This window comes from Corvus kubaryi, unplaced genomic scaffold, assembly GCF_017639235.1.
Source record: "Corvus kubaryi isolate FWS band 111438036 unplaced genomic scaffold, C.kubaryi_AGA036_p1.0 69, whole genome shotgun sequence".
Classification (NCBI taxonomy): domain Eukaryota; kingdom Metazoa; phylum Chordata; class Aves; order Passeriformes; family Corvidae; genus Corvus; species Corvus kubaryi.
Genome location: NW_024582057.1, coordinates 2,718,326 through 2,737,944, shown reverse-complemented (window position 1 = coordinate 2,737,944; position 19,619 = coordinate 2,718,326). Strand labels below are relative to the sequence as shown.

General features: G+C 42.0%; 1 long non-coding RNA gene across 1 annotated transcript; it reads left to right on the top strand.

The window, feature by feature from the left end:
• The first annotated feature begins 948 nt into the window (after positions 1-948).
• On the top strand, positions 949-19,392 carry LOC121674680. Its single transcript, XR_006019776.1, has 5 exons — positions 949-2,105; positions 7,401-7,563; positions 8,377-8,488; positions 13,905-15,362; positions 17,611-19,392. It is a non-coding gene; the product is annotated as an uncharacterized LOC121674680 (long non-coding RNA).
• Positions 19,393-19,619: the final 227 nt, after the last annotated feature.

Here is a 19,619-nt window from a genome sequence, read left to right as displayed (position 1 = left end):
AAGAATTCACAAAGTCAACAGCCCTTCTAAGATGCTGAAGAGGAGTAACATAAGGAAAATTATTATTGTAGACTAACTTAACAGCCCCTCTAAATTAATTAATTTATACTCAAGAATTCCACTCTTTTGTTTAAAAATTATTTTCTATACTAAGTTACAGGTTTTGACACCTCAAATTAGATAAGCAATAATTCAGTTTTTAGAATGACTTTGCTATTGGTCTTATCTTCCCAAGGCAGATGGTTCTATATATGTCCATGCAGTCAGTACACGTTGGCCTGCAGGCTTGTGCATCTGACAAATAGTTGCTAAAATAACTATTTAAGACTAATTTTAAATATAGGATCTATCCTGCTAAAAACAGATACTGTGCAAATAAATTTCTATTTAGGGCAGGTGGAAGGAGGAAGTGAAAGATTATAGAGCACCAGCATCCTGGAATTACTGAGGTGTCAGCAAACCAGTACTTCTTGGTGAGTGTTTAAGCCAGGAATAAAGTAAATGTGTCGTTCAGGAAAAATACACTATAAATAGAACATAATTATTATCTCCTAGCCCATGAAGTCTTCAAGTGTTGTGTAAAAGCTTTTTACTCCGAGTCTGTGTGCATAGACGCAAAATCTCTCATTTCCTCTGTCTTTCTAACACTGTCTCATCATACATACCATGAGTATTTATTGGCATTCCAAAAATAAAGAAAATCCCTCCATATATTTCCAAACACAAATTTGACAGAGATTTAAACTCAAGGAATGAGCATTTTGGTACAGGTGAGAATATGTTGTAGAATCACAGAATGGTTTGGGTTGGAAGGGACCATAAAAATCATCTAGTTCCAACCCCCCGCTGTGGACAGGGACACCTCTCACTAGACCAGGTTGCTCCATGCCCCATCCAACCTGGCCTTGAACACTGCCAGGGATGGGGCATCCACAGCTTCTCTGGGCAACCTGTTCTGGTGCCTCACCACCCTCACAGTAAAGAACTTCTTACTAATACCAACTCTAAACTGACCCTTTTTGAGTTTAAAGCCATCACCCTTTGTCCTGTCGCTATGTGCCTTTGTGAAAAGTCCCTCTCCAGCTTTCATTACAGAATATTTGCAGTTGCAAGGGACCCACAAGGATTGTCAAGTCCAACTCTTAGGTGAATGGTCTGGATGGATCAAACCCAAAACCTTGGCAGTATTAGCACCATGCTCTGACCAACTGACCTAATCCCATGTATCTGCCCATTTCTTGCCTGGCATAAAAAGAAATAAAAAAGGAATAAAAGAAAAAAAAAATCCAGAAATGTTAGATCTCTCAGGCTCTCTCCTTAAGTCAATTTGCAAGCTGAAGCTGAGCTCCAGCCCTAACTTGCTTTCAAGAAAAGTCCATTTTTATTGTGAGCATGTAAGAATAAGAGTCTGTCTATACTAGCACTAGTTGTGGGTTTTTCCTGAGAATTTCCCCATTTACATAGCAAAGACGGGATATTCTTTAAGAATTTTTTTTCCAGAGAAGGAAATTGAGAATCATTCCATTTGCTGGAAAACCTAAGTTGCACCAAAACTTCTTTGTGTTTTGCAGAACAAATTGAGATCCAGAGTTCTTACAAAATTGTATTTACTTGTGATACGTTAGTGGGAGTATCCTGAGTTTGTCTATTTTGCTTTCCTTCTTGTTTTCAAGTAAAAATCTGTAAGGGAGCAGTCTCCCTTTCACTGGTATGTATTAGACAAATTGTTTGCTTCAAATATTTTATTAGTATTAAATCCCATGCAGTCTAGTCCCTTCTCTATTGGAAGTGTTGCTTGCATTATTCATTTCCCAGAATGTTGTAGAGTTGTACTTAAAACCACAAGCTGACAAATGGAAACATATTTTTAATGTAGATACGAAATCTGCTTCAATTTTACTAACCACAAATGTTTTCGTTTACTAGAATAACACTTCTCCTAGTTGTGAATGTTCACTTAAATGACCTTTCCAAAAATGGTGAAATCCTAGCTCCGAGCAGCTATTAAAAGTACCTTCAAGATGTTTTGAGTCATACTGCTTTAGTGGACTTTTCTCGTCTTACTCTTGCTACCATCTGCAGGCCTTTCCTGCGCAGGAAAACTGGTGAGGTTTTTCACGTGGTTTGGGTTTTTTGGGTTTTTTCAATCAGCAAAGTTAGGTAAATTCCTGTAACTAGTTCTCTTGAACTACTGCAAGATGCGAACAAGACTTAGTTTTGCATCTCCTCATTGAGTTTTCAGGAATTAGGTAAACTACCTTTACTATGATTTCTAAAAATTATCAAAACTCTGCAGGACAATTTACTATTTAACAAAACTGCTATTTAAATTCTCTTTTCAAGGACTAAGTACAAATAAAATTACTTTTTAATGGTTTAATATATTTTAAAATTATTTATTAGTTTGACGATGTTTTCTTTTTAATGGTTTTTCCTTTATTTATATGGACATAGAATTTAAAGGGTTTTTTGTTGTTGAGGTTTTTGGTTTTGGGTGTTGTTTATTTTTTTAATTTTAGAATAAAGATTTCTGTATAAACAATACATTTCCTTTAGTCTCTAAACAGAAAGTTCATTTACAATCAAATATGTGCCTGGAGTTTCGGGGGTCGCTTTAATAAGAAACAAATGCATACACCCATGGAGATAGATGGCCTGCTGTGACTTTGTTAGGAAAGCTTCCTTTGGCTTAGAACATATTTTTTACCCCATTGCCAAACATTTTAAAGCAGTAGTGTTGATTCTTTATTTTACACTTAAGTTCTCTGTCAGAGCAGTTGTCCCTTATCCTCAGCATGCAGTGTTGTAACTACATAAAGATCATAGAGGAAAACAGGCAGTGTTTGCATAATGTTCCTTTGAAATCTGCCCGTTCCAAGGAAGAAGATTTTGGTTTCCTTGGGAGGGTGCCCAGCTGGTATCGAAAACAAAATACTGGAAATGAGTAACAAAATATTGCAGCAAATATCAACCTTGGGCCAATGTTTATCCCCGTAGTGAGGCATGTCAGTGTGGTGTAATATTTCAAATACCCCACGTCCGATACGCACTCTGTCAAACTCTTAGAAGTTCATTAGGCTCCCCATTGTATTCTGAAGTTATATCAGCTTGATTCGAGTCAGGAGTAATACTACTCGTGAACTGTCTCTTCTTGTTGCATGAGTAAAAATGTAGTGAGGGAAAAAAAGAAGGGTGGTGTGTTGTTTTGATTGTGGTTTGTTTTTTTTCCCTGCGGGGAAGTGGCACATGTTCTGTGAGAACTTTAAACAGAGCTGTGTGGTACATGAATATAACAGTGGCATATTTATAGCAAGCAACTGAATTTGGTCAAATCAAGCTTGTATACAGGGCTCCAGGGTTTGCATCAGAACCGACAGAGACAGTAATAGTTGTCTTGGCAGGAGTGGGGAAGGGGAGCGGGGCAGGTTTCTCAGCATGAAGGGAAAACTCAGCATTTATACTGCTTACACTTTAATCTCCAGCATACTTTGGTCTTTCTCCATTGTTAGAAATCCTGTAGTCCCCTTATGCAGGACTGTTGGCAATGCATGTTATTTCATGAATAGGCAGCTATTAAATGTGTCACTTTTGACTGTGATTTTGTGCAGAGTAATTTGTGTCACTCCAAGTCATTCTCTTCTCTTTATCCAGGATCAGTTTTCTTGTGGCAAAGGTATACTATGCTGTATACACTTACAAAGTTCTCCCAGTGATGCAAGAAATGAATAAATACAAAGGCACTTCTGACGCTCTTTTTAAAGGCTACTTACCACAACCAGGTAGTGGCAGGAGATTTTAAAAATCTTTTATATGGTGTCTTTCAAAGAAGTCAATTCCGTTGCCTCATGATTTATATGCAGAGTTCCCTTGTGTTCCTCAACTCTAGCTAAGCCAAGGACCTAACCACCTCTTGTCTGAGCTACCAAGCTCTTCACTGAGCATTTGAGACCAAATAAAGTGACAGGACTGAGCCTATTCAAAGAGAATGACCTCTGCTGGTTTTCCGAAGAGACTGAGCATGCCTAGTGTGGATCTTGATGTTTTACATTTTTGTTCAGTGGGGCTTTTTTAAGTAGTTGGTTACCTTGTCTCGTGTGTTACATTGCGTCACCACTCAGAAGGACTGAGCTCTGGGAAGCTTTTTAAGAACAAGCTCAAATTGTGTGCAAGTTGAGAGGGGGGAAGTGCAAAATACAGCTCACACTTCCAAAAGTCCATAGGAAAATTATTGCAGAGATGTTAGGTTTTTTTATACCCTCTAAAAATGAACCATGTTTAAAAATAAACCAAGATGATTTATTTCTTTAATCCTTCTAGCCACCTTCCAGTCTCTGCATTGCAGCATGCTCCTCTATGTGAATTGTTTCATTTTTAATAATCTGGTTGGTCATACCCAAACTACAGGTCTCAAAAAAAACTATGCTAAGATATTACTCTTTTTACTACAGTAAGGATGCATTCAAGACTTCAGCACATTTAACAATGTATTGTCTGGTGAGCTGCTTGAGCAGTTAACATGTTTTGTTTGCAACAGGGTCCCAGTTTGCCCTGAGGTATCAGACCACGCCTGACAAGTTATAAATTTGGTGATTCATAAGGTGCAGCTAACTGGGGGGTTGGGAATGTCTAAGGAAGGTAATCCTGTTTGATAAACAGTGGTAGTCATCAGCTAACAAAGCAAAAATATGCTCACTGTGAAACATAAATGTTTAATAGAAACCTCATCTCCATTTACTTAAAGGCCAGATTTTTTAAAAGTATTTTCTTTCTCTGCTGTTGCCTAGCAGGAAAAAAGAAAAAAAATCCATGGCCCTGTACTTGGGCACTCTTACCTCATTTTCCTTTGCAGTTTCTATCTTCAAATTTTCAATATGTCATTTAATAAATTATTTTGGATTTTTTATATATGCCATTTGTAGTTTCAACACTGTTCTCAAGCTTTCTTGTTCCTGCCAGGTTGTATAGAGATTTGGAGGAGGCAGGGGGTGTTTTTCAGTGTGTTCTTAATGAGGGATTTAATGTATTTCTTAGTAAAACAGTGTTCAATGCATTGAAATATGACCAAAGGCTCCCTTGCAAGCCTTTACTTGTTGACTGAAGTTAAAGGCTTATTTATATGGAGGTTTCATATCAGCCTTCTGATTGATGCTTGTTTAAGTTTTTGTACAAATTGTATTTCAAGTAGCAATTTAAATATTTTTGTACACTGTTAGTACATCACTACATGCAGCAAAACCACAAGACCCTGAGGTACTCAAATATCTTTGAATAAAACAAGCCACTGGATCACATATAAACAGATACAAATGTGGGGTGGGGGTAAATTGCAAGGTGCTAGAAGTCTGTGTACTGTATAAATATCTAAGATACCAAATAGATAAAACAGTAGCAACAGCGAAAGAAAACATAAGCAAAGCCAGTCTTTTCAGCCCATAAATGAAGGTTAAGGCACGCAGCTCCTCTTTGCTCTTGGACAAAACCCAGCAATGGAGACAGGCAGTGGTTTAACAACTGCCTTTGCAGCAAGTGTAGCTGCCTGTTCCTGTAACTGCTGGTAGCACTGTGTTAACCCAGAAATTTCTTTACTGTGAGGATGGTGAGGCACTGGAACAGGTTGCCCAGAAAAGCTGTGGATGCCCCATCCCTGGAAGTGCTCAAGGCCAGGTGGATGGGGCTCTGAGTAACCTGGTCTACTGAAAGGCGTCCCCATCCATGGCAGGTGTGTTGGCAACAGATGATCTTTAAGGTACCTTCCAACCCAACCACTCTGTGATTCTATGAAAATGGAGGATTATTTTGTGTACTTTCCTGCTGTCCTGGGATGAAGCACTTTATTACAAATAAGCGAAGGTTTATATAAACTGCATTAGACTTGGTGTGAAAATCGTAACTTTAACATGTGCTGGAGGTTGGCTGGTTTTTAGATCTTTTACCTATGTTGCTTTAGCATACTGTGTTTGGGTCCTGATTGCTAATGTCCAAAGGATGATTGTTCCTTGTTAGTTACCCCTTACTGAAGTAACAGCTGGGCTAAGGGATGTGGTGATAGTCTAAGTCAGAATGAGCTGTAGCCGTGCTGGTGAGATTTCTGTAGAAAGATTAGAGATAGCCTATAAAAGGCCAAAACTAAGAAAAGTGAGTTGCTTCTTGAAGCACTGCCTCAGGGGGAGGAATACTTGAAATATATACAGAAAATGGAAAGGAAAAGCTCAAGAAATGGTAACATTAAAGAAGGCCTAGGACCAATAGCAGGAGCAAGTTAGTTGCTAAGTTACGAGGCCATTTTGGACAGCAGCTAAGGAGGCAAGGATTGTTTAACAGGTCTGTGGCGAATTTCCCATGTTCAGAGGTTATATGGAAGCATTAGCTCAGCATCAAATCATCACACACAGAGTACAGCAATTCTGTTACTGGGAAAGATACCTGCACTGCCAGGGAAAAGACTGCCTTGCTTTCCACGCCACATAGGGCTGGGAGAGCTGGGCAGCACCAGCCTTTATGCCTCACTCAGTCCCACACTCAGATGAGTCCCTCAAATTCCAGCTCCTCCTGGGATAATTATACAGGAAAATCCAGCTTTTGGGAGCAGGGAGGTAGTTCCTGACTGCTTTTCATAGCACTTCCTACCAGGTCTGCATACACTTCAAACTTCTGCCTTCTCAGAAGAGATCCCAGCCTGCCTGAGGACAAGAAACAATGGCCCTTGGCATAATCTTTTCTGCAGTGGGGATGAAATAGAGCCATTAAATGATAAAAAGAGACTCTACTCTTTTGCTGGGATCCCAAGGGCTGAAGGGCTTTTCTCCCAGAATGGATTCTAGCATTTCCAAATACAAAGGATGGTGAATTCAGTAATGAGTCCCTACCTAGCCAGCATAATAGATTCACTCTATTTAAACCTTGTCCCAAGAGACCTGTATGTGGGTTGCTTTTTTTTTTTTTTTATTTGTGGTCTCTGCTACCACAGAGCTCAGATTGATGGAAGTAATCATCAAATATGTAACTGGCACTTGTGATGGAGATTGATAAATATGACTAAGTATAGCTCTGTATTACAGAGACTTTGTTCCTTGCAGTGATGCTGTGGACTGACACAGGCTGTTGCCAGAATCTTGATTTCATTCTTTTTGGTATGTGATAAATGTTAGTCAGCTAGACAGACTTATGAAGCCCCATTTGATCTGTATGACAATTATGATTCTTTGAGTTCTTTCCCTAGTACATCCAATTTAATTTACTGTGGATTGCTACCTCCACGCATTCAGGGAGCTGCTCAAATAATACAAAGGAAAGAATACTTGGAAATGTAAAAGGAAAATTGCACGAAAAGTATAGCTTTATCACGAGTAGATTGTGCCAGACTAATGTGGCAGCTTTCTTTGGTAATAACTGTGTAACAGACTTTCTAGGCAAAAGAAACACAATGGATCTAATAGAGCTTGACTACAGACCCCACATAATCTAACTTGAAGAAGGCACAAAGATAATGCTGTTAAGAAGTTACCTCGTGATGGCAAGACAAGAGTTCTGTTCACTGCTGTTCAAGAAAGACCAATTCAAACTGTAAGTGTTCTGAAGAAGGGCTACTGGGCTGTTCAGAAATATGATTCATTTACCCTACCAAATGAAAACTGAAGTCAAGATGACACTGGGAATGCTCTCACAGGTGCTATGTTAATTGTAAACAAAAGAAAAAGGAAAGAATTATTTAAGGTGAAGGGCACAGACTTGCCAGAAGTACACTTAGCATGGAAATTATATATTCCTGAACATCAGAGAATTCAGGATTTGGAGTCCAGTAGAAGCAGCAAGAAGAGATGTGGTTGGAAAACTTATGTGAACCAACAGTCACATTATACTGTGTCGTTCTTATGTTAGCAAAGACAGGACTCCATAGGGAACTTATCTCTGTTGTAGGTTTATATAAACACTGGAGGGAAAAGCTTTTTATTTTTTCGCTATCTGGAAACTTTTACCAGAGCTGTAATACAACATTATATCCACTGGTTCAAATGTCAGGACTATGTCAGCATTCTTTTACAGTAACTTCAGTAGATCAAAAAACACGTCATGCCCTAGTGTTCAATGAGTACGAAAAATGTGATTTTTAAAGGCTTGGGTTTTTTTTTAGTCTTCTGATCTTCTACCAATGCATCTGAGATAATTTACTATAAAACTCAAGACATCTCTAGTGGGCTATTCCCCTCAGTATAACATGAGTTTGAAAGGGCATATATCTAGATTCTGAATTGTGCTACACCTTATTTTGATCTTGAAATGATCTTCTAAATTTCTTTAGAGATATTTTTTATATATATGTACATCTAATTACAGCTAAAGACAATTTGTCGTTCAATTATCCTCCCTTCCTGCTAGGTTCTCAGCAGCTGAACAAGCCCAAAGAGAGTCTTTAGCCTGGGTGCTCTCTGCCTCACCACAACTTTACAGATCCTCTCTCCTGCTCCCAGAAGTCCAAAAGTGAAAAAGGGTAAATGTGTGTGAAATGTGTGTGTGTGTATGCATGTGTGTATAAATATATATATATATATTTATATATATATATATATACACATGCATGCAGGGAAGGCAGAGAAGGACACATCTGCCCTGTTTTACATTCATTGTGTTCAGCCTTAGTATTTAAACAGAGTTACTTTTGAACACACAGCCCTGGTTTGAAAAAAGGACTTTCCCACACTGCTATGAAAGTCATTTCTTGGAGTGTCAGAATCCAAGGCTCACAAGCAATTTGGTTGTTTTACAGTCTTCTTGATCTCCCTCTATGATTTGCACATTCTGTTCCTTTTTCTACCCAAAACTGCAGACACCTCATTTCACCACAGCCTTAGTGCCTTGCCCCACTTCAGTCTGGGCACCTCCAAGGGGAAGACCTCTGCTGCTCCTCACTGCCCTGGTCCTGCGCAGCCTCTTGCTGGAGATCTGGGGTGCAATTCCATCAGCTGGCCTCAGCCCAACTAAGGCTGATGGGAAATTGCAGGCATTTTGAGGAGAACACATGAAATAGAAGCCTTTTCTTGTGTCTTGACGACACACATAACCTCTGCTCCTTTTCCGTTCACCAACTCTAACTGCTGGTCACCATCCAGCTCTTGGATGTTGCAACACTGCATTGCAAGCCTCTGTGTTCTCACCCTTTGTTCTGAAGCCGCGCTCCTGCTGGCAACACCGTGTTTTGCGTCTCGCAAAATGACACTCGTCTGCTGCTCCTCAAGGGCCGCCTATCATTCTGCCCTCCTCCACCAATAAAAGAGTTGCCATAATCAAGATTTTCAGGTGTAATGGGAAGAGGAAATTAAGTGATTTGGAAGGTGCAAGCTTTTAGTTTGCCTGTCCTGTGTTATTTACTTCTTTTTTAGTTTTCCTGAGGAGAAATAGATAAAGTCCTTTAAAGCAGGTTCTTAGTTGACAGCTTGGTGATGGACCAGTGGGAGAATGTATTAAAGAAACTGGAATAAATAACAAAACCAAAACATAAGGTCACTATTCAAGCAAATAAGCCAGAGGGAACACTAGGAGCAGACAATGTTTATTACTCAATGTAGTCTAAAGTCCAGGCAGTGTGAGAATGCAGTCCAATGGAGCTCTCCTGAAGCTGGGAATGGAGAGGTGCACCGAGAGCAGGCCACAGAGGAGACAGCATGTTTTTCTTTGAAAAGGGTCAATAATGATTGTGCAGTAGGCTGGAAATATTTAGTCATATAAAAGGTGTCAGTGTTAAGCAGCAGAATAGAAGCTTTCACACATTTCTTTATTAAAAAAAAATGAATCAGACATTAACCATTAGTGTGAGACAGCAGGTCAGTCACCATTTCTTACACAAACTATTGCAGCTGAAAATGACTGTGGGAAAACTTTCTAATTAGCCCTGTTGGGGTTTTTTGTTTTTTAACAAGAGAAAAGCAGCTGAACTTCTGAATCTAGTTTCCGGTGGAAACAAAGCTTACACAATCAGTGTTTGTCCTGTACCTAATAATTTTTGTAACCCTCTGGCAAATCAAGTTTTGACTAAAGTTGAAAGAGTGATAGTGTTGGACATGATTATGTTTTTTAAACATTTTGTGAAGTCTGGCAGCAGGATAAGGGACAGAGTCAAGTTACTGCCCTGACTGAAGAAAAGGCTCTCAGCCTCATGTGTTGGTCGCAGCCAGCTGGCCAGGCAGCACACACGTGCCGACAGTGAGTATATTTGCAGTTCCAGACCAGCCCCAGTTTGTTGTCTCTTGGTAGTGGCAGGGTGATTGGAGGCATGAGGAGAGCTGGGATTATTGCGGTGAAGAGAAAGAGATGTGAGACAAAGGACTCAAATCTGTAGGAAATAAGGCTTCGTTAGCTGCACTGCTCAGGAACAACAAGTTTGTCTAACAATAGCTTTCTGCCCAAGCACATACGTCAGAGCCAGATTAGATTTCTATTTGCATACCTCCTTACCTTTCTCGGGAATGCCTCCAGCATAAAACTCCTCAATTTCTCTTTCTTCCTTAAGGCATGGGTCTCCTGGAAAGTAACTGCAAAAGCTGCATCTTATTTCTTAATAGATTTATTACTTTGTTTACTTAAAGTCAGATGAACTGGGTTTAATAACCACATCAAATGTTTGCTGCTTTTTTTTAATCCTCTTGGCTCTTCAGAAATAACATAACAGAGAGAGAGAGCAACGGAGCTGGGTGCAATTACATTTTGTGCATGCACACTGAGAGCAGAACCTGAAGACAGCATTGCTGTGCAATGTAAAAAAGGCATAAACTTATCCTACTGAACCCTAGTAGCTAGTGATCTGAGAGGGAAAGAATCCAATGGATTTCTGAAGCATAGGGATGAGCCTGTAGTACTGACAGGAAGAACAGGATTATTTTGTTTTCTTTAGAACTGAACACATTTTATACTTACTTGTTGAAATAATAAGCCTGGAAAAAAACAAACCACAAGAAAACTTCAACAGTCACAGTACAAAAGAATGCTGTAGTATCCAAGGGAGTTTTTAATCTGCAGGGAGAGAGAACAGGAGTTGTGCTCTTCTTTCTGTCTCACGTAGTCTAAGGTCTGTATTATGCTCATTATAATGATATCAGTGTTTCTAAATTAAAGTGGCAATGCCTAGATTCCACAGGGATGTGTGTCACAGAAATACATGTGCTAGTAATTAAAACAGAGTGTTCAAATATTGCTTCATATTCAGACAAGAACCTTTTTCTGCAGTTGTGTAGTAAAAAAAAAAAAAGGAAGCTAGAGCCAAACTGAGGGCAGCATTAATACTCTGCACAGCCACTGACACAACTTTGAGACTTTGTGCACTATTGTCGCCACCAGCCACACTGAAGAAGTGTTTTCAAATACTAGATAGCATTTCAGAAAGTTTTATGGAAGTCCATTCAAAACCCAGCTCTATGTTCCCACTGCTAAGTAACCACTTAGAAAATTCACTCCAAAGAATAACTCAACACCTAGAAAGCAAATGAGATACCACTACAATGAAACAGATACTACTTTAGTAGATCCTACCACTAGGCTACTCAGTACACAGCCATCAGTATTTTACCTTCTCAGGGGCAAGTATTTGGCGCTTCAGGGGAAAAAAAAAGGCACAAAGAGGCAAACTGAGCTGCGCTGCACTTCATGGGGTAGGGGATAGTCCTTCCTGATCCCCCCATGGACAAGGGGTTTGTGAAAAGAAATACAGAGCAATTACCCTAATCACGGTCTTAGCAAATGCGATTAATGATCAAACAGTTTTCCAACGTTTTGGCAAATCCTGTCTTAGTGTTATTTGCCTCGAATTCCTCCCACCGCAATAAGCTGTGTAAGTTGACAAAACGCAAATTCAAAAAGCACTACCTTTTTTGTCCCAGGGGTGTTATAGCTTGATTATACCCAACCTACTCTTTAGTAACTGACCTAATTTCTTCTGTTGTTATAATTTTAGAAGGAAGTTTTTACAGGCTCTTTGTACATTATATGGATTAGTACTCCAAGGTATCTTGGCCAAAACAGAGATGAAAAATAGTCTTTTGTTCCCACTGCATTGTTGGTTTAATTTAGTCAGGTATGTCTGGTGGAGGAACAGAGGAGTCACATTTTAAGGCTTGCTGATTTTGCAACACTTGCCTTTATGTGTTCTGAGGCTAAAATAAAGCTTGTGTTGCACACATAGTGTGGCTAAAGAATTAGCTCCACTCATCAGCTGAACTGCCAAGGAGTCAAACCTAATGTATAGGCACTTCACAGCCTAGCAGCTCAGATTTGCTTTCTAAACAAAACACCTCAAATGTGTCATTAAAGGGTAAAATACACCCACTGGGCAAGGCCTGCATCCCAATAATGTGGCTATGTGAGTCTTAGGCTCAGCCGAGGGGATCCTGCTAAAAGCAACACTTCGCCCAGAGCAGTAGCGAAGGGGATGGGGTTTGCCTCATACAATTTTTGCAGTAACTTGCTATAGTCTGTTGATGTTTGCTCAGTCATACCTGGTCAAACAGGTTTACATTGTCTCCTGCCACATCATCTGTTTCTTTTCTTTCTTTCTTTCTTTTTTTTTCCTGTGGTTTGGGTTTTTTTAAACTTTTTTTTAACAGTTGTGCTAGAATTGTTATCAGAAAGTATGAACATGATAAAAATAGAGTGGGCTTCAGAGGCCTGTCCTGAGTTCAGACTTAACTGCCTGAGATCACTTGCTTATGATATATGTTCATTAAGTAATTAATACATATGACTCAGTGCAGAGCAGAGCTTTAGAGTCTTCCCAGGCCTTCCCCGTACAGTTCAAGTAACTACATTTTTCTATCATGGCACATGCCAAGTGAGAAATCAGAAAGTTGTTTTTGCATGGCACGAGCTGAAAACTTTCCCCTTGCTCTCAAGGGGAGAAAGGCTGACTTGCAGCAATTTTTAATCCAGGAATAAAAACTCTGTGGAGATGAACTCTCTTTAATAGCTGTGACAGCAGTGTTAATTTAGAGTAAAGCGTTTTTGGACCAAATAAATGGCACACCAGGGAGAGTAGGAGGTCTGGAAGGAGGCTGCAGAAAGTGTGGATGAGTAACTTAGGTTATTGTACTAATGAGATTATGTTTTGCTTCGAGATCTACTGTAGAGAGAGCCTGAGTCATTTTGTCTTGGCCTATGTCGTGGGGAGGGGGAGGCTGAGATTTAATGACCAAAATAGCTGTATCGCTGCCAGGGCATGCCTTGGTTCCCTGGGCACCCCCTCACAGCTGTCCAGGAGAGTTACAGGGAACTTTTCCTTTTAGACTTCTCTATGCCACCAGCCACTGTTCTCTCACCAAGCCTCTCCAAGACCTCCCTTACCTTCACGCAATGCCCCGCACACCCTCCAGGCTTTTTTGGTGTCTCCACTGATGCTTGGTGAGATTGCTTTTTCCTGGGATCCAGCCTGGGAAGTGTCTGAAAGCAGGGACCCCCCTGCCTCCCACCCCACTTTCCCTGGGCTGGGACTTCCCTTCCCAAAGCTGGGGCCTCCCCAAGCCCGCTGGTACAGGGGAATCTCTCTGCACTGGTGGGAGCCCCCCTCTCCAGGGAGCACAGCTTTCCTCTCCCTGCAGGCATTGGAATGCGATCAGCCCCCGCTGAGCTGGTGTTTGATTTCCCTGTTTTATCTCCAAGCACCAAGTAGAGCATTTCATATCTACAGAAATGTGTATATTATATATCGTGTTACAGTGATATAGCATAGACTGGTGTAAGTCCCTTTTATACAGCTTATCAGACTCCCTCACAGGGAATTAATTTATTGTGCTTTAATTATATTGATGTAGTTGCAGCAATACATAGCTCTCCACGTAAAAATAGGATGAGAAAAATCCCCTAGGTAATGGAAATTTTGCTGATCAGTTTTAGAAAAACCTTCACCGGCCTAACTTCTGTTTCAGGAATCCTGTGATTTTCCATATGCAACTTCCTTCTCCAAGTAATAGAGGAGCCACCAAGGAGAGGTGCTGCGCTGGACCTTGTTCTCATCAACAAGGAGGGTCTGATGTGGAATGTGAAGCTCAAGGGCAGCCAGGGCTGCAGTGACCATTGAATGGTGGAGTTCAAGATCCCTAGGGAAGCATGGAGGGAGCACAAGGAAGCTCACTACCCTGGAATTTGGGAGAGCAGACTTGGGCCTTTTCAGGGATCTGCTTGGTAGAGTATCACGGGATAAATCTCTGGAGGGAAGAGGGGCCCAAGAAAGCTGGTTAATATCCAAGGATCACCTCCTTCAACCTCAGGAGTGACCCATCTCAAGAAAGAGGAAGTCAGCAAAAAATGCCAGGAAGCCTGCCTGAACTGATGAAAAACTTGGTCTACAAGAAGGTGTCCCTGCCCATGAAGTGGAGTTGCAACTCAATATTTAAGGTTTTTTCCAACCCAAACCATTCCGGGATCTAGCTCCATGCATGACTAAAGTAACTGCACAATTATATTCCTGTAACTCCAGCCTTCTCCACTGCTTCCCTTTCCTCGGTTATCTCCAGTCTGCCATCATTCAGACTTTGTGCTCCACTGGCACAAAGAGCAGAGCCCCGGGTGATGTTTGTTACAGATGTGTTCTGTATGGATACATTTTACAGCTCACTTGTTCTGTCAGGATTCAGGTGTGATATTGATTTAAAAATTTGAAGGAGAAGGAACTCATCTTCAAGTATATCCAAGTTTGTGTTTAGCCTTACTCATCGCTTTTAGTATTAGGCAGAACTGTCAGTAGAGTTTTTACGGGACTGGTTATACCCCAAAAATATGAGCATTCTTATGGTTTATAATAGTGGTGCCAGAGCTGCATCTACAGAGTATAAGGATCTGGGGCTCCCAACTTGCAAAATTACTTTGTTTAGTTCCCTTCTAACCCAAACTATTCCATGAGTCTATGGGCATTACCAGAACTAAGCACTGTGCAGAGGATGAAGCCCTAAATTAGAAAGCACTAAGCAGAAATTCAAGCAGACCATGGAATTGCTGGACTGGGCAAAAAAGCTGTTAGCCTTGTAAATTCATCTCATTAATTTTCTTCCTTTCTCAGTGCAGTGAAACCACAATTTCTATCCCCCATGTTATCCTTTAAAATATTTTAATGTTTGAGTCAGTGCACTCCAGGCAGTTAATAGATTCTTTCATATATTTGTGATTGCTTGACTTTCATCAATTTACATTTATTTGTTCATGGGACATTTTAATCCCTCAGTGGGGCGAAGTAAAAAATCAACAACCACTAAAACCACTTCTATCAGTTTTATCAAATTGTTCTTTAATCAATATTGGGCATTTTTTTCTTTCTTTTAGACTGCTAAAAAAAATTCAGTTTCCTAGCTAGTTTCTTCAAGTTTACCTGAAAGAGACAGGGTGGAGAGGTGTTGGGGTCCCTCCCCTGCCATGGAGCCCTGGGAGAGGGGCCCTGAGGGCACAGACACGGGGTTTCCCTGCCCCTGCTCAGCCTCGTTCCCATTGGTTGGTTTGTGTTCCCTGCGCGGGCAGAAGGACCCTTGGTCCCGTGACTGGAACAGTTCCTCCGCTGAGCCCCGGCCTTGCGGCTGGAGAAATAAACACCTCTGAAACATCTAGCAAGAATCTGTCTGTCCATATATATTTCCTTTCCACGGGACTCCTGGTTTGATATATGCGTGTTGCAGGATCCCCACTGCAACAAATGGTGGAGAATGCGGGCAGAATGATCCCCGATCCCTAAGCGACTGATTTGTGTGAGTAAACCCTGGAAACTTTGGATTCCTCTTCTTGGTTTTGCTTTGCTATTCCATATCTGAACTATGGAGGAACCGTGGGAAGACTCTTGGCTCTCCGAGCCGCATATGGACATTTATCTTAAACTTAAAACGATTCTTGAACAACGATTTGTAAATTTTAGCTTGATTCAAGCTCAGAAAGAACTGAAACACTTCCTGGCATGGTTGTTTAAGAACTTTTTCTATGTTTCTTGGGATTTAATTCTTACCAAGGGCTTTTGGAAAACCGTTTGGACACAGTTAATATTTGAGTCAAAATATATGCCGATGGAAGAATATTTTCGTGAATATTATTTAGTTACCGAGACTGTTGAGCAATGTCAGCTGTGTCTTGGCGAAGGGAAGCCTGGCGCAGGGACCGTGCGGCCCAGGCCACGTGCACCGAGCGCTCTGCGAGCAGCAGCGAGGCAGTTCCCGCGTGCGGGCAGAGCCAAGCGAGCCGCAGTGTCGGTGGCGGAGCGAGGCGTGGCAGGAGCCGCGGGACCCGGCGGTGCCCGCACGGCGCAGCACAGCGCGTGGTGGAGCGAGCCCCGGGAACGCCCGACCGAGAGGGGCGGCGCGCGGGCGGCGGCTGGCGGCGGTGGAGCAGAGCCGCGCCCAGCCGAAACGCGCGCTGGAGCAGGGCGCGGGGGGGTCATCGCTCGGGGGCCCGGCCGAGACGTGGGTGCAGCGCCCGACAGCGGCAGCGAAGCTGCGACCAGAGGAGGCGACACACGGAGAACTGAGCGGCGCGGCCCGGCCCGGCCCGCACAGCCCCGAACGCGACCCCGGGAAGAGCGCGCAGGCACGAGCAGCCCCGACAATTCCAACATGGGAGCGACCGAAGGAGAGAGCAAAGACGCAGCGAGACAGAAAACAGCAGCCACTCGGAAAAAGATCATAGTAACTAAGATCTTAGGGATAGTAAAATGGTATAATGTTAAGCAAAATTATGGTTTTATAACAAGGTGTGACAACCAGCAAGACATATTCGTGCATAGAACTGCTATTAAAAAGAATAACCCTGAAAAATACATCCCAAGCTTGGGAGATGGAGAGGTGGTGCAATTCAAAATTATACGAGGTAGAAAAGGGTTACAAGCATCGCAGGTCACTGGGCCTGATGGTGTTCCTGTAAAAGGCAGTATATATGCAAAAAATCGTAGTCATGTTAGACAGTATCTCTATTGTAAGTCCCCCCTACAGTCTCCCTTTCCTAATCCCACCTTTCCCTTTTACCCTATGTCCTATTACCCCCAGTGTATTCCCAATCCGTTTTTTCATCCATGGTTTCCCTCACAAAACCATGCTTTTGCCAATTGTTTCCCCAAAAATCCCTTTCCAATGCCGAGTGGAGGATGAAAAGGGGGAGGGAAGAAGTTAAACCCTCTCCTGCCTCAGTTTCCCCACAAAGCATGCTCAGAGAGTCCTGTCTCCCTTCTGTCAGCCCTAAGATGTTCCACAGAATCTGATTGGACATTTAAAGACTCAGGAGGGTGGCTTGTTTTGTTTTGAAACTGTTCTTGTTATGTTTATCCAGTTTTTTTCATTCTCCTTTTATTAAAATAAAACGGGTGAGGTGTTGGGGTCCCTCCCCTGCCATGGAGCCCTGGGAGAGGGGCCCTGAGGGCACAGACACGGGGCTTCCCTGTCCCTGCTCAGCCTCGTTCCCATTGGTTGGTTTGTGTTCCCTGCGCGGGCAGAAGGACCCTTGGTCCCGTGACTGGAGCAGTTCCTCCGCTGAGCCCCGGCCTTGCGGCTGGAGAAATAAACACCTCTGAAACATCTAGCAAGAATCTGTCTGTCCATATATATTTCCTTTCCACGGGACTCCTGGTTTGATATATGCGTGTTGCAGGATCCCCACTGCAACAGAGAGGGAAGATAGATTGCCCAAATTTCATATTTGTATTATAGCTATTCAAGTGGAATGAAAATAAGTATTTAAAAAGGAGTGGCAACAGATTTTTCAAGGATTAGTGTTTATATCACAGATAAAGCAGAAGAGGACAGACAAGGCATGATAAGAAGTAAAAATGGTCAGAAGTGGGTGTGACTGTGAAGGAGGAAGAAAATTAAAAGCTGAATGATGGTAAAAGAGACAGTCAGGGAAGGGACTTAAATCAAGGAGAAAAATGGGTAGGAATAAGTGTACCAACTTTTGTTTGTGATATAGATGAAGGGCTATTAAGGATGTCTCCCATAAGGATAGAGGGGGGAAGAAGGGGCAGGGAACATACAAGAATGCTGTGAGTTTGAGAGAAAAGATTGCAAAGCTTGGGCATGGTCTGTCTGCCTTGAGGTAGGACTGACTTTTATTAATTCAAACAACAGGGTAGGACAAAAGAAGAACAATGCTTATAAAGAGACTAGAGGAATTGGATTAGCACTTCAGGGGGGTCCTTGGAAGTTCAGCAGCAGCTGTATGAAAGTTGGATTGGCAAAGACACTTCCCCAGGAAGACATGATGGCTAAAATGTAGGACTGGATGGATGGAGAGACCAAGATAAATGCACGTGCCACTGGTGCCAGTGTTACTGGGTACTGATACACCAGGAAAGGCAGAAGAGTGAAAGCCTGCTGAGATTTCCATGGCAAATGGAAATGGAAAAGGAAGTCCCAGCTGTTGAAAGGAAGAAGCAAAGATGGAGTTGTGAAGGCCAAGGAGAGAAAGTGTTGAGAGAAAAAAGAAAGTTGGCAGAGAGATGACAGAAGTTAGAGGCCAGGATAGGTGAAGATATAAAAAAAGACAACATCATTTAAGGAGGCAGAAGTCACGAGAGTGATTTCAATAGTGCAGTGAGAGAAGATAGCAGAATGTCAGAATGCAAGACAGAGTAGAAAAGAAGCTTGGAAGTCCTCTGTGTGTGAGTTGTGGTTTTAGTAAACCTTGGTGAGATTTGAGCCAGGGAAATGAGGGGATGTTGTGGTTATTGAGAATAGCAGTGTGCACACTACAGGAAAGTTAGTGAAGGCTCTGAAGGACAGAGGGAATAAGACGGGGAAGTGTTATGAGCATGCAAAAGAGAGGTGGTGTGAGCATCAGTATCTTCAGGAATTGGTTTATGCAGTCTTTCACTGTGAAGAGAACTCATAGGAAAAAACTTCCTAGCACAGGTAGGGAAGATGTTTTCAGAGATGTGTCCTTCCTCTATCTGAAACCTGATGGATGTACATGGATCCTTTAGCATCAAGGCTGGCTTTCAGACAAACCAGCAAGATGGAAAGGAGTAATTAATCATAAGGAGAGAGAGTTAAGGGAAAGGAGGGAAAGAATTTGGTTCAGAAATATGGAACTATCTAATTAGCCTAACTGGTATCCATCATCTACCATTTCCTACAGCATCAGCACTTCCCAGTATCCACTGTACTGAAAGTCTGTGTAATGACAAGTGGGATTCAGGTCATTGAAAGGCCAGCAGCTGTACCTGCTGACTTCTAAGCTTATCCCCATCTCTCTTTTGTCAAAGATAAGAAGCAGAAAAAGAAAAACCAGTTTTCAAAGTTGGGGTCAGCAGAGATGAGCACACCATTTGCATTTTAGTTTATTAATGTGGGCTAGCTCAGCAGGCAGTCTAGAACACTGATAAAAGATTCTGTAACCAAAAAACCAGGGTCAGTGACTGCAAATCATTTTTCCCGCTAAAGCAAATGAGGCACTGTTGGCAGGGGGACTTTGCGGGGTAGGGGGTGTATGGGGGGGGGGGGTGTCATATTTCATTTCAGTCGGGAAATACAGATGTAGGCTGAACACAAAAGGCCATATTTGATATTGATGGCCTTGATATTCCATCAAGGAAAAATTTTGTGAAAAAAGAAGTTCAGCTGGGCCCCATGGTTGTCACATCATCCTGCTCCTCATTGGTGCCTGCTGTATTGGGTCTGTGT